Genomic DNA, 8,503 nt, shown 5'->3' on the forward strand with positions numbered 1-8,503 from the left:
CCTGGCAGTGATGTGGGGATGATCTTGGCCTGGCAGTCCTCCGGGCAGGGAGTTTGATGTGGATAAAGCTATTGTGTGTATTTATGACCCTGTTAGCTGTAGCTTCATGCTCAGGACAGTGCTGGGTGTGTGTCTCTTGGGCAGGCATGGCCAGCGTTGCCCCTGAACCTATCCCAGGTGTCCCTGCTCAGCTCCATCCCTCCTGGCAGCTTCACAGCAGCAGCACCTCTACTAGCCCACAGCCTGTCTCCCTGACACATCCCTCTTGGAGGGGCCTGATAGCACAGACAACCCCCAAGGAGACTTTTACAAGGCCTTGGAGGGAAGTAGGTCCTCCAGACTGGCTGTCCATCTCCTCCTCAAGGTTCATCTCCTCTCCAATGGGTTCCATTGGCCACAACCTGGAAATGTCCGTAAGTGTAGTCTAGCAGCAAGAAAGCAAGGTGTCTTCTTCTCTTTGCCTGACTCAGACAAACAGGGATTGCAACATGGTTCTTCATCAGCAGCCTTAACCTTTCATCAAGTGCAGACCTCTGTCCTCTATAGTTAAATATATCTGTGTGTCCATGCACATGTGAGTATGTCAGCAAGTAGTGAATCATGTCCATTCCAAGGAGGCAGATCACCCACAGCAGTCCATCCCTGACTTATAGAATCATAGAATCCCAGACTGGTTTCAGTTGGAAGGGACCTTAAAACTCATTCCAACCCCCTGCCATGGGCAGGGACACCTTCCACTAGACCAGGTTGCTCCAAGCCCCATCCACCCTGGCCTTGAACACTGCCAGGGCTGGGGCAGCCACAGCTTCTCTGGGCAATCTGTGCCAGGTCCTCATCACCCTCACAGTAAAGAACTTCCTTATATCTAACCTGAACTTCCCCTGTTTAAGTTTTAACCCATTACCCCTTTCCTATCACTACAGTCCCTGATGAAGAGGGGGACTCCAGCACCCTTGTAGGCCCCTTCAGATGCTGGAAGGCTGCTATGAGGTCTCCATGCAGCCATCTCACCACCACCTCACCATCTACTGCTTCCCCTCTAGACACGCAGCCCATCCCAGAGCCATGGGGCTGATGCACCTTTGCCCTGGTCCTGGAGCTGCAGGTCCCAGCTGCATTCAGTGTAACCCAGTCTCCTATGATATCAGTTCCTGTGGGAGGGTTGTAGGAGTCAGAGGAGATCTGTACAGCTCCAAGAGCTGTGTCCACATAAGCAAGGGTCTATCCCCATATCCACCAGCAGTTCCCACCCTTCTGTTTACATCCTGTGCACAACACAGCAGGTTCCCACTGGCTTTCCAGAATCGTTTCCTTCACATTCATTCATGTATCATGTAACTGAACATTTAGCAGTCACCATCAACACCCCTTATCTCAGCAGCATGAAGCTGTCCTACTATCCCATGGGCCCCTTTGCCCAGGACATCTTGAACAAGACTGATGGTGTTGTGGAAAGTCACCCCATGAGTTTAATACAGTAAAGAAAGAGGAAAAAGAGCAAGAAAATGAGAAAAATCAATTAATAAATAGATATTTTCTGTTACTGATGATCTGACATGACTTACATGGAACCAGTGAACTGGAGATGCTGCTGACATAGGTGTGCATTTGACCATCAGCTCATACATGTGTGCAACAATCAGTATGTTGTCTCCAAAACGTCTGATGAAGCTTCAAACAAAAGCAGAGATAAAATCCTTTTTATAATTCTGACAGGTAAGAAGCTTTATAATACTCCTCATGTTCTTCTACATCCCATGTAGATTATTTTGTCAGATTGGAGGAGACAGATAAGTAGGGAAACCTTATCTGCATTTTGATGAGTGGTTGCTGCTGTCTGTACCTACCAAAGTCCATGCTGAGACACCAAGCCCATGTGCTCACTGTGCAGCGGGATGTCACAAGATGTGTTGCATGAGGATAACGGTGAAGATTGCATCAACCCTAGGAGGCACCTCAGACTCTCCCATTGCCACGATGAAGGATGAGGTGAAGCCATCACCCCCATGCACATGGGTCACTTGCTGATAGGCCAAGGGGAGATGTGGCCATGGAATAAGCATGTCTCACTCACTAGCACTGGTATAAAACCAGGGTATTTTGGCCAAAGTGGCATTCCCTGACCGCAAAGGCATCTGAAGCAAGTGATTCCTGATGGATTTGTTGCTGCCTGAAGACCAAGACTTTCCCTCATAAGGCAAGTGACTGTGGGGCCTCTCAGTCCATCACACTGGGCCCCCATTCAGTCCATCACACTGGGACCATCTAAATGACAAACTATTGTATATATCTATTCACATAATGCCATCTGTGCTTTGGGGGGAAATAAAGGAAATTGAAAAAGCGAATTCTCATTGGAGCTCGTAATCTGCTGAACCTGGTTGCAGGGTTTCCCCAGCACAGGAGAGATTGGAAAGGTTCTGTGGTTGTTTGAAGATGGACACCACGAAATTGTATTCTGGTGAATACAATTTGTAATTGTATTGGGGAACTTCGTAATTTAAAGAATGGAGCCACTTTACATGCAGCAGTACAGAGAATTTCCATTCTATCAGCCTTCAGAAAAGTTGAAAGTTCATGTTTTCCTGATCCCTTTGGCCACTGACACACTTCTCTCCCTTCTTTCTGCTAACTGGGGAGCTGCTGCACTACTTTGTGACCATAATTTTCCTTTTGCTTTTGCATTTACATTGGCACAAGCACCTGCAAAGCACTCAAACCTTCTTTGTTTTGGCCTTTGGCAAGGAGATGCAGAAGCAAGAGAGCACAGGCACTAGGCATGACCCTTATCTGATGAGCATACTTGAATGCATACCTAGTCTATCCTTTCCATTCTGTCTCTCTAGGAACATATTTAGGTCTGTTTCAGAGACAGGTGAGCTGTGTGTAAGGCCCAAGGTACTCCTAAAGGTAAATTTTCTGACTGCTCTCTAAATAGCACCAGCTGCTTTTTCACTTAAAACAGCCTGAATTACCAGACATAAAATCTGCAGTCTGTGCTTGAGACAACATATAAGGAAGATACCTGAAGAAGGTACTGCCTTGCCTAGAACTTCCTGAACTACTGGCAGGCTATTCATGAAGTTGCAGAGGTGGCCATTGTTTTTGTGAATATGCTACAGACAGCACCATCTTTTTTCATTCAGGATAACAGATCTGCAGTTCAGTATATACCACTGTGCACAAGCTCCTGCACCATTTGAGATCTCTCATGCCCTTGTTGGCTTTGTGTCTCCACTCTGCACACCTCTAAAGACCTGGGCAAGGCATCAGCTGTGAAGATCCTGTCCCTGCTCTTCTCCTTCTTCCTCCTGTTGATCCAGGGCGCTGCAGGTGAGAGTGGAAGAGGGTAGATGCGTGATCCATGTCCTAGTAGGTGACCGTACATTTTAGAGATGCTCAAAGGAGAGGAAAGTTTTGTGGCTTTGCTCCAACATTAAAAGTCATGCAATGGAATATACCAAAGGATGCTGTTACAATGCCCCTTCCTCTGAGAGCTAGAGGGGCTGGTGTGGAGAAAGCCATTCAGGAATAAGAGCTTGGCTTTATGGAATAACTGCTCCTTCTGCAGGGACAGTGGGAGGATGAAAAATATCCCTTTGTCCCACAAACAGCCCTGTGCCTCAGGGCTTTAGCTGATGGTCCTTCTAGGTAGTTAGCTTGCTATTGAAGGTGCAGTTGTGGTCATTTTCATACTTGGCCCACAAAGTGGGTTGAAATCCTAGTGGAGTGCCAGCCCTTCTAGAATTACAGAATGTGCTCCCAAATTATCTTTCCCTTTCAATTGTCTCTCTCTACAGGTACATCTCTGGTTCCAGGAAATGAATGGCGATGTAAGCACAAAGGGGGATTCTGTAGGTTTTTGACATGACATCACCCTTATCACATCTATGGAAGGTGTACAGATTTGGTAGTTTGCTGCAAAAGATAAGTTCTGAAGTTAGACATTCGGAATTTGCCCTCTGCTATGTTTGCTGAAATAGATCTGCTGTTGTCTTCACATCCACACTGCTGGATAACACCCTCCTGCATTCATATTAAGACGCAGAGGCCAGGGAAGGAGGGTTAAAATTCCTTTGTAAAGCTGCTTGAACCTGCCCGGTGTGGACTGAAGAAGCCCAAATTCAGCCAGCATCTTCCCATTCTCCCTTTCTCATGCTGTGAAAGTGAAGTGCGACCTTTGTATAGTGAGGGGCACAGAACCATCTCAGTGAGGTTTCTGAAGAGCCTTGGGTTCAAGACTGCAACAACTAAGGAATGCACAGGTCCAAGTCAACTGAAATAAGGACTGGAGCTTATCTGAGGAAGGGTTGTCCAGTAATTCTTTACAGGTCCTTATAATAAAAGTGGCAGAGAGGCTGGAGGAAGACAAAGAATGAACAGGGAAAATAAATATTGCTGACCACACATTGTGCTTTTTTTATGCAGGAAATAGCGGTGAATCCCTGGACTTCCCAAGCAGAACATCCCCCTTGCTTCTGGCTCCTGAAACCGTCTCCTGATGTCATATTCCCTTCCTGCCCCTGCTACCCCAAGGTGGTGTGACAGCAGGAGTGGAACCGCAGCTCCTGTTAGGTTCTCATGAGCTGGAGATATCCTGCCATGGGTTTGGTGCTGCTTGGGCAAAGGCTGCTTTTCCCTATCTTCAATAAAGACATAGTTTCTCAGCATCACAGCATGGTTGAGTTTGGAAGGGACCTCTGGAGGTCATCTGGTCCATCCACCCCTGCTCAAGCAGTGACACCCAGAGCCAGTTGCCCAGGACCATGTCCAGATGGTTGCTGAATATCTCCAAGGATGGAGACTCCATCACCTCTTTGGGCAAATTCTGCTAAGTGCTTGGTCACACGGTAAAAAAGTGGTTCCCAATGTTCAGAGGAGCCTGCTGCATTTCAGTGTGTGCCCATGGCCTCTGGTCCTGGCACCAGGCATCATTGGAAAGAGCCTGGATCTCTTCTCTTTGTACCCTTCCTTCAGGTATTTAAACATGCTAATGAATTCCCCCCTGAGCCTTCTATTCTCCAGGCTGTGTCAGCCTCTCCTCATAGAAGAGATGCTCCAGTCCCTTCATCACCCTGGTGGCCTTTGCTGAACTCTCTCCATTATGTCTGTGTCTGGTTTGGATGAGGAGCTCAGAACTGGACATACAATACTCCAGCTGTGGCTTGTGAGTGCTGGGTAGAGGGGAAAGATCACATCCTTGGCAATGCTTGGTCGAATTCAGCCCAGGATACCTTCAGGATAGCCCACTTTGCTGCAAGGGCCTGTTGCTGACTTATGTTTAGCCTGGTGCCCACCAGCACACTCAGGTCCTATCCTGCAAAGCTGCTTTTTAGCTGGGTGACCCCAGCATGTATGGCTGCATGGGGTTGTTCCTCCCTAGGTACGAGACATTGCATTTCTCCATGTTGGGCTTCATGAGGTTCCTGTCAGCCCTGTTGAAGTCCCTCTGGGTAGCAACACAGCTCCCTGGTGCACCACCCATTCGTCCCAGTTTGGTGCCACCTGCAAGATTCCTGAGGGTAACCTGTATCCAATATCCAGGGAAGAAACAGGATGCCTCCTCCTCTTTCCCCACCTGGAGCCCATACAAGACCAGCCCTGTTGCTCTTTGCTATCAGGCACTAACCTCATCCCTTCTACAGGCCAACATACAGAGCTATGCTATAGCTGCAGGTGAACATGTATGTTTGTATGTGCAGAGGTCTGCGTGTGACCACACTACTTGTCAGGTAAGAGAAAGACCAGGCTGTTCTACATTTAAATCTGGCTTCACAGCAATGAAGCAGCTCCAGGTTTAAAGCAGGAGGGCAGGTAACAAGGTGTACAGCCAGGATTAAAGCTGGCAAACAGCTCAAGCAAGGGCAGGGAAAGGAAACTGAGCATAAAAGCAGCTCTCAAGTGATCTTTGGGAGAGTCCTGCTTATCAAAGCTCTTTCTCATGCAGTGCTATTACTCAAGGCCATTTAGCAGCTCGATATGAATCCTGACATCAAAACCAGCTAAACCTCTGAAAGCCCAAGTGCTGATGAGAGAAAGGGAGGTCCCTCCCTGCTGTGTGATGGGAAGGGGCATTAAGCAGCATAGGTCCCATCAGGGCATACAGCAGGGAGGGTTATGGTGTGCTAGAGCAAGACGAGGAGGAGCCCGGGGCCTCCAGTATAGGTACTGCCCACTCAAGGGACATTGAACAGCACAGACCCCCATAACCATCTGGTGCTGCTGGTGCCTATGGCTGTCAGGAACAAGGACGAGGGCATGGGTGACATCTGGCCATTCGTAGCAAGCAATGTCCTGTATATTTTGTCAAGGTAAAAGTCAAGGCTTGAAAAGTATCAACAAGAAATTCTCTACTAGAATTGTAGAGAAACCTCAGCAGTCAGTGGCCAGCTACCCCCTGACTCCTGTATGTTGAGAAACAACGATGTTTCCTGTCCTTTACTTCCACAATGTGCACTTCATTCCCAACATAACCATAAAAGGTTACGTTGCCAGCAGTGCCACTCAAGGAGATCATTTGCACAAGATTGGGCAGAACTGCAGGGGGTAAGAGAGGGGTTGAGACACAATATTTCAGTACCAGATATTATGTGACCTTTGAAGTGCATACATGTATATGTATATAGCTTATCTTCTACAGTATATACAGCATGCAACGCATTTTGGGGGGGGGGGTGCCAATTCCTCTAACTTAATTTGCATGACTACAGGCACAGTGGTGGCTAGATTCCCATCATAGTCAATGGAGTCAGGAGAACCAACAGACTGGTGAAGATGGCTTCAGTTGCTTGAGTGTTGTCAGTAGTGCAGCTTCTAGCACTGTGTGACATTCTGCCTGGTCCCCACGTGCTGTTGTGGAAAAGTCAAGACTTCATGCAAGTCATGAAATGGCTTTGTGGTACTTCGTTGCTAACTGGCCTTAATCATGCCACAGAGGATTAGAAGCTGGCTGGGACACCTGAGGATAAGTTTGTTCCCTGCTAAGAAGTGCAAAGGAATAGTCATAGGACGTATGACTATTCATGCCCTATGCTGCCATTTTGTCAGGCAAACAAAATCCCCTCTTGAATATCATTTTATAAATGTGTGGATCTCAATGCAGAACTGAAGGGACTGTGCCGAATGGTGGAGGGACCTAATGAAGAGAGACCAGTTGTGGTGTCAGCTGGGACAGGGTTAATTTTCTTTCTGGTGTGTGTTTTGGCTTTAGTCTGAGAACAATGCTGGTAACACACCGATGTTTCAGTTGTTGCTCAGTAGCACTTACCCTGACCAAAGACTTTTCAGTCTCTCATGGTCTGCAAGAGAGGACGGGTAAAAGAATCTGGGAGGGAGCACAGCCAGAGAGTGTTCCATGCCAGGAATGTCATCATCAGAATAGAAACAGGGGGGAATTGCCCAGGAGTTGCCATTCACTGCTCGGGGATGGGCTGGGTATCAGTCATCAGGTGGTGAGCAGTTGTACTGTGCATCACTTGGGGTTTTCTGTTTTGTTTTATTGCGCTGTTTGGTTTACTCCTCTCTCTCTCTTTTACTTCCTTTAATTATGTATTTACTGTGAGGGTGGTGAGGCCCTGCACAGGTTGCCCAGAGAAGCTGTGGCTGCTCCATCCTTGGCAGCGTTGGACAAGGCTTGGAGCAGCATGGTCTAGATGGAGGATGTCTGGTGAAACGTGTTGTAACTAGATGATCTTTAAGGTCCCTTCCAATCCAAACCGTTCTATGATTTGATGAAGATGATGATGAAGATGATTACTGTTATTATGCTTAACCTTATTTCAATTATTAAACTGTTCTTGTCTGAACCCATGTGCTTTACCTTTTTTTTTTTTTTTTACATTTGCATTCTCTTCCCCATCCCATTGGAGGGGGGAAGGTAAATAAATGGCTTTGTGGTACTTAGTTGCTAGCTGGCCTTAAAACACAACACCAATATAAGTTGTTCTCTATCTATTATCTCTTATGCTTCCTCTTAGAGTGGCAGGTGGGGGTTAAAAAAGCAAAGCTGACATCCATTGCTGCGAAATTACAGGATGAACAGCTTCTGGAGGGAAAAGAACTGGCATAAATTGTTGCATTATTTTAAAGGAAAGATAATAGCACTACATCTTTCCTGGGATGCCCCCAAGCATCTTCCAGAAGCCAGAATGTTACGTCTCAGACGCTGATGTTTTAATGGATGGTGGACATTTGGGCTTTTAGCTATTTCTATTTCTCTTGCCCCAGGAAAAGTTTTCTGCATAGTAAGAAAAAAAGGATTTTGGCAGCTGAACACATTCTCACAGAAGGAAGCTGAGTTTTTCCACCCATCATATCTCTTGGTAATGGAGGGTAAGGCCTTCAGTCCATGTCTGTCTAGCCCTGGACATCGTATGTCTCAGAAAAGCTCAAGTTAAGGAGCAGATGGCACTATAAATTGTTGCCCTCTGTGGTCTGTATGTCAAAACCCAGGTAGGATCATCACCCTCAGCCCATGCAACAAAAACCCATGTTTCAGTGATGC

This window comes from Pezoporus flaviventris, unplaced genomic scaffold (genome assembly GCF_033815535.1).
Source record: "Pezoporus flaviventris isolate CSIRO_AGI_PZ_B2104156 unplaced genomic scaffold, CSIRO_AGI_Pfla_v1 ptg000031l, whole genome shotgun sequence".
NCBI classification, from domain to species: domain Eukaryota; kingdom Metazoa; phylum Chordata; class Aves; order Psittaciformes; family Psittacidae; genus Pezoporus; species Pezoporus flaviventris.